A 7,238-nucleotide genomic window follows, 5' to 3' on the forward strand; every position below is an offset into this window, starting at 1 on the left:
GAACGGTCGCGAGGAAATTGAATTAATAGAGACCAGAGACAAGATTTTAGATTTCAAATAAACGAAGGACAAACATAATAAAGCTGAAAATCAGGACTTAACTAAAACCAAAATGGAAATTAACTAAGGGAATAAATGTGTGCTCTGGAGGTTTTTATCACTCTGTTAAAGACCACTTAGAGTCTGGGTGCTGATAATTACCCGAGCCGGAGGCGAGGGTAATTATCAGCACCCAGACTCTAAGTGGTCTTAAACAGACTGATAAATACCGACGGAGCACATATTTATTCCCATTCATAAATACCTTTTCGGTAAGAAAAAATCATATAATTCGTTCAAAACATCCCGATTTTGTTCAACAAATTCACTTTATGCTTTTTGAAACATCCCTCTTGCAAAATAATGGAGTGTTCAGCTGGCGAGTAAGATGTAAACAACCCTTTTATGGAGATTGACGCGCGCGTATCATGTTCTGCGCGATGTCGCGCAGAACGCACCTGGCGCGTTGCGTTTTGAATTTAGAACTATAAAATTCTGACTCCCTGGTAGTGTTGCGCATGCCTACGTGAGGATTGTGAGCGTTCAACCAATGAAACGATAAGAGGCACTGGATTTTTAGGAGTCCACATTTTATTGTGACACTGGAAAAGTGTTTAAGACCAGCTAGCCATGTCTTTATCACCCGTTTAAGGCCGGCCACGTGACGGGCTCTCGACCAATAGGAATGGCTAAACTGTCTGAGGTATTTATGAATAAAAATTAAAAGAAAACCAACATGACCAAATTAACACTAAAAACCTAAAATCTAAAATCAAGGACCAAGACTAATATAATACCAACACTGACAGTGTGTAATATAATGGATCATCTAAGACACTTTGGTAGAAAATCTACATAACATAAGTCGTTCATTTTGGTAGGTAGGTCTGTGAGTGGTTGTACCATCACTGGCACTTGTCGGGTGTTATCTCATCCACATTTGCCCCCCCCCCCCCCCCCCCCCTTTGTTTTTTAGGGTCTGGCGCCGACACTGCGTATTATTAGCACGTTCGTACGTATTATTTTGCACATTATTTTGAAAACCGACATGACTATATATATATATGTTTTTTGATTATTCTAGCGCTGGCTCAGCGGCGTAACTGGGCTATTTTCTGGGAGCACCTGGGGAGCACCAATTTTTGAGGGGGACACTGAAGGCAATCGATCAACTTGAGCGAGCGTAGTCTACGGAATACGCAGGTCATTTTAGCGTCAAAAGAAAAAAAAGAAAAGGTAAGAATAGTACCAGCTTCACCTACTTTGAGCTCTGTTATACTAGCTGTTCCAAAGTAATATAATCAGCGGCCATTTTCCTATAGGGGGCGCTCTTCAAAACCGGCCATTATTATGCAAGCTACGCATTATGTGCCCATTTCAGGGCGCATTGTAGGAGTTTTGGGGCTGGGTTTTCATATTCCTCGTTCATATCAAAAATATCAATACCATTTTGGAAATTAGTTACTTAAAACAAAGTGCCGCAAACTTTTATGGCAATTTTTTTTATCTGGAGGGGCCACATTTTTGCTCGAGGGGGCACATTATGTCCGCAAAAGGGGCACTTGGGTAAATGGGGGGGGGGGGGGCAAGTGCCTCCGGCCCAGCGCCCCCCCCCCCCTCCCCCCCCCCCCCCCCCCCCCCCTTCCGCCGCCCCTGAATACAATGTAGTGAGTCTATTGTCTTGTAGTGTTTTTTGTTAGTTAAAGACGACTGCAGTTTCATTGGCAATTAACTTGCATAGCAAGTGACCAACGAGACAACCTTGCCCCTTGCCAATTCAACCCGGCCCACTGATCCCTTGACTAATTCGCCCCTGGCAAACTCGCACCCGAGATTAAATTGTACATGTACAATGTATGTCCGCATGCAAGAGTTATTTTTATTGGCATATTTACTGAACGGCTAATTTGTGTTGAGCCTATGCTTTTTCTGTCGGAGAATTGTGGTAGGCCTAGTGTAAAGCATTGCAGGACTATGTTTTGCATTTTTTGTCTTTTACCCTGCTCAAAATGTAGAACGTGGTAGAAATGAAACCTACGAGTTATTTTTTTTCATAATTTTTTTTAACTCCTGTGTATGGCCGGCCTGACCTACATGGGTTCAGTGCACTAATTCAAGTGCGAATTTCTACGCGAGCTCATTAGCATAAAAAGTACCCCCCCCCCCCCACAACTTCCTTTGAAAACGAAGACCGTTTGGTATTAAAAACGGTGGAATTGTGTAAATATAGTCAAGGATCAACTTTGTGGTTTTTGGGCTTCCATCTGAGGGCAGCTTGGTAAATTACGTTTGAAAATCGGGTCCTATTTTGCCTGAGAAAGTGGAAGGATGCCACTTGTAAAATGGCTACATGCAGGCTTGGGAACTATAAATTATGTATCACTTTTCGGGAGTTGATTTTGTTTTGGTGGGAACATTTAAAAAATGTAATAGGCTAGTGTACCAGAAATTGAAAAGAAATGAAAGATGAAGGACAGGACAATAATTGATTTTTTGTTTGAGAAACCCCAGTGATGTCGGCTTGTGCGCGAGTCATATACTTCTACCAAGACGTGGCCTGATGGCAACATCTGCCACCGAGGGGCACAGCAGGGTATAGGCCTAAGCAGTCTCGGACCTCGGTGTACAAGAAAGGGGCGTTCGATTGACAAGTTGCAAATTTACCCGTGGTGCATCTTGTTGGGGGCTGTAGGGGTTGGAACACCATGTGACCACTCCCATTCAGTCACTGACTGATGTTATACAAGTATCTCGAAATTCAAAAAGGCAGAAGAAAGCATCACAGATTTCAACATTTTCCGGGGGGGGGATACCCGTACCCCCTTGCTCAGGGGCGGCAGAACGCTTTTCAAACTTGGGGCAACACCAAAAAGGGGCACTTGCTCAGTAAAAGGAGTGCACCTTTCGTCGGTGCGAAAGGGGAGGAAAAAAATATATATATGGTCCCGTTTATTTTAGAAACCTATTACGAGGAACAAATTATGAATACGTTGTCCATGCATCTAGTCTGGTTCCCAGACCAAAAGATTCTGACTATTCCCGATGAATCTTAGGTCCGGTAGCCTCCGGTAATACATTGTATTACAATTTACGTCACGTGACTAAAACGTAAGCACTATTTCACGTCGTGGACGTCCTAACGGTCCTACGTTAAGCAATTTTTTCCCCCGAGGTATACAGTTTGATGTTTCTGTAAGATAACATTGACTAATGTTGATCTGGAATCTTCAAAATTATAGGCACCCAAATAGCACTGTTAGCAGGCGGAGCCGAATGAAGACCGAGTTTTGGAAAATCTCAGTAACGGTGGTCAAATTCAAAATTGTACATGACGCAGCAAAAAGTTCGCCTGTACGATCCGAGTATATTTGATGCACAAAATCGTCGTTGAATTTCAAGTTTTCTAAATGAAAGCAATGAATATTAATTATCAACTCATTAAAAAAAAATCATAAGCAGTTAGCAGTTAATTAAACCTATATTATATTCGGAAATAATCGGGCGCTATCCGATTGTCGACGAAACGAATTCGGCAAACTTCGGACATTTTCGGAAAAAGGAGGAATTCCTCCCGTTTTGGTCACGTGACGTAAATTGTAATACAGTGTATTACCGGAGGCTACCGGACCTCAACCTCGTCCCCAGGGTGTCGAGCAGTACGCGCCCACCACTACCTGCTCTCTCACCCTGGTATTGGATCATTTTGCATGTGCAAGATTTTTGCACACGTATGCAAATGAGGAACAGTCTGGTGCCTGGATATGCATTACACATTAGCGTTTGTTTTTGTATGCGGTGTCTGGGGTAAAAACAGAGTCAATTCGTAGCAGCGCGAGCACGGCGTGAGTTACGAAAACACGATTTTTGAAATCAAACTGTTACGATCTTATCAAGACAACATGCAGTATCATATTTCATATTAATATGAGCAAATTGGAAAGGAAATTAGTATTTTCGAGAAGGCGTGGACGAATGATCGCGAAAACACGTACTGCACGTTGTGAATATATAGCACCAAGTACACGATAAAAATCCATTACTAGCCAATTGCGGTATCCAATCAGGATACAGGAAGAAAGTTTCCTATCCAGGGTTTACTATTGGAAACGCGGTTGGAAATAAAGTAAGCACTGGGGACGAGGTTGCGTACCCATGGAAAGAGGCGAATCTTAGAAACGTTATTTTTCAGTCGGATACTACTTGTATAGCAGCAATTTTCTTTTTCTTTTCTGATCCGATGCTCTGGAGGATTTTTTTAAAAGGGAAATAAAGTCCGAAATCCGTACCAAGTTGAAAAATAGTAGCCTCCACTCCAGCCTGGTTTTAATAAAATGCCCAATAGGAAAGCGCACAGGTACCCCATATAGTTGTGTAATAAAAAATATCGCTGCCTGGAGAATCACGTGCTGGAGGACAAAAATGCGCGCTAGACGTAAAGAACGCAACGCCATTTACGCGCACAATGCGTGTCTATTTCTGTTACTTGAGACCTTCTGCTAACAAGAGAAAAAATAAGAGAACACCGTTCTCATAATGTTGGAACCCCATTCTACACTTGTTGTTTATTTCAAAATAGATAAATGATTATGACTATAGGGCCTACTTAGCAAAATTAGTTGTCTTAAAGGGAATGTACAACATTAATTTTTGCTTGCTGCAATTTTCAGAAATAAATGGATTTTGTGGATTAGTATGTTATAGCAAATACTGTTAAAATTGACTTGCTTCACGTTTTGGGTTCGGAGATGCTGGAAAATCCAAGAAAACCAACAATGTTCTTGTAGTCTGGTTCCCTGACCCTCTTAAGATGAAACGGGGCAATTTATAGACTTTGGGGAATTGTAACGTCAGAGAATCAGTCTAGCTGGCTTGTACCTCTTCACAGGTGTGTAATCAATTGCAAAGAAAATAGGGAATAACTAAATATGAAAAAGAAGATGCAGTTTTTGAAAACAGCCAGTTTTCTCCAACCCTGGTCGGCCGACCAGCGTTGGAAAAATACAAGTTTTCTTGAAAAGGTCAGCAAACCAGGAGCCACGATTTTACAGGATGCTTTGGACTATCATTCCCTAACAATCCAGTACGATATTTCGTGATAAAAATTTTGATCATTTCGTGTTTTGATGTTTGCAAATGTTGTATCTTCCCTTTAAAACAGGTTTAGTTTACAGAAACTTAAACCGATTATCCCGTAGCCGAAATGAAAAGCGGTTGCAACCATAGATATAGAATAAAAAAAGACTAGATCGGCAGCGCGTGCATACGCGCCATAGAGTGTGCACAAATTTTCCCGTTCCCGCATGGACGCTCTACGCGCAGTAGTGGTTTGTGCACAAACTTGCATTTTTATGTCCGTAAAAGTAACATTTTTGACCAGTAGTTATTATGTATCCAGCAAAATTCAATATGCATTTTCAAGCTGGATAGTCACCTCGAAGTTTGCTCCATTTTCCCCTCGTATTTATTTTTCGTTTCAAAATGGTGGTGCACGTTGCTAAAAATCTCCAAATAAATGTCAGCTTATCTGATAAAATGTGTATAAGACATTGTTTATGAAAAGGAAAACTCTACGTTTTAAATTACCGATGAATCATTTAAGAAAATTGTGAAATGTTTCAATGGATATTTTTAGAGATTTGTGTTACAATTATTATATTTTTGGGATGAGAACAATTTACTTGGATTGCATTATATAATTATGTCTAACTTTTAATGACAATAATATTGCCCCTGAAAACCGTTTTAAGAATGAAATTAAATTACACTCCCGTTGTGTTCCGGACTTCTGAATAACCTAATTAACCCCTCAAGTTTATTTACATTGTGCTCTACTTTTAGTACCCATTTTGTATAACATTGTGAGATTCTTGCGCCTTCTTGAAGATTTTCAGATGCTGGATATGCCACTAGAGGTCCAGAGAAAAATAACACAAATTTATTTGTTCTATTTTGTTTGAAAATAAGTTAGTGAAGGGCTGAGGAGGGGCGTGCATCCCCGGCCCTCAGTATCCAACAGTACAAAACTGCATCCGATTACGGCGTATGTCATACCCTGAGGAGGGACAATGTAAAAAAAAAATGTCTGGGTGTTGTCCCGTGAAGCTGCCGTGAATTTAAATTAAAGGACAGCGCAACAACTACGGAAATAAGACGTTCAAAATGATCATTGTTCTGTTTGTTGATGAAGAAAATAACACTCAAACACCTGGATGCAAGTTTTTTTTAAGCAACGCGCACCAGCATTTTAAAACGGGAAATAAATACGAGAAATAAATGGACCAAACTTCGAAATGAACATGCAGCTTGATATAACCCATTTTGAATTTTGTTGAAGAAATTACTACTACGGGTCAAAAATTTGGCGGACATAAAAATATGTCATTCCATACAAACCTACGGAAAAAAAGGTGCGCGTAACGCGCACAACTTTTGCCCCACGTGCTAAAAAATGGCGCCGCCCATGGCAGAACGCGCGTCTGTACGCACTGCCGATCTAGTCTTTTTATTCTATATCTTTAGTTGCAACGTGCAAGCGGGCGTGAGCGCAGCACGTAAATACTCGGTGCGCATTTCCAGCTTCACGCGTGTTCAGCTAGGTCACGTGTAGTCTATGTTATACGCGTGACCAGATTCGCTGATTAATTAGGCAAGACCCCGCCATTTGACTTCCTAGATTTTGACCAGTCAGCGGGCGCTTTCTATATCGGGTCTTCGGTCATTCACCCGTTGCGCGTCATAGACAATGGATAAAAAAAGTGTGTCACGCGCTCTGTATCATGTTACGCGATAACGCGCCCGGTTGCTGTTGAATTACAAAACACTCAGCCTCGACTCCATGGGTGCGTGCCTTGCACACGCAAGGCATGATGGGAAACAACATTGCTCAGCCTAGATCTCGTACCTATGGGAACGAGGTTGCACTGCATTCGAATTGACCAATTTCAAATTGACCAATCAAACCATTTAGTCCTGATTTAGGAATAAAATGACGTCACGATTTAGTACAGTCCGACTCCGATTGGCTTGCGCGCGGCTAGACATATCAGACGTTATAGCCTACAGGAAACTTGCTCTGTGGATAACGGGTGATACTCCGACTAGGTTACGGAGGGCAATTACATTTGTTATCAACCTCGTCCCCAGTGCTTACTTTATTTCCAACCTCGTTTCCAATAGTAAGCCCTGGATAGGAAACCTTT

The sequence above is a fragment of the Patiria miniata genome, unplaced genomic scaffold, assembly GCF_015706575.1.
Source record: "Patiria miniata isolate m_02_andy unplaced genomic scaffold, ASM1570657v1 HiC_scaffold_9, whole genome shotgun sequence".
In the NCBI taxonomy this organism is placed as follows: Eukaryota; Metazoa; Echinodermata; class Asteroidea; order Valvatida; family Asterinidae; genus Patiria; species Patiria miniata.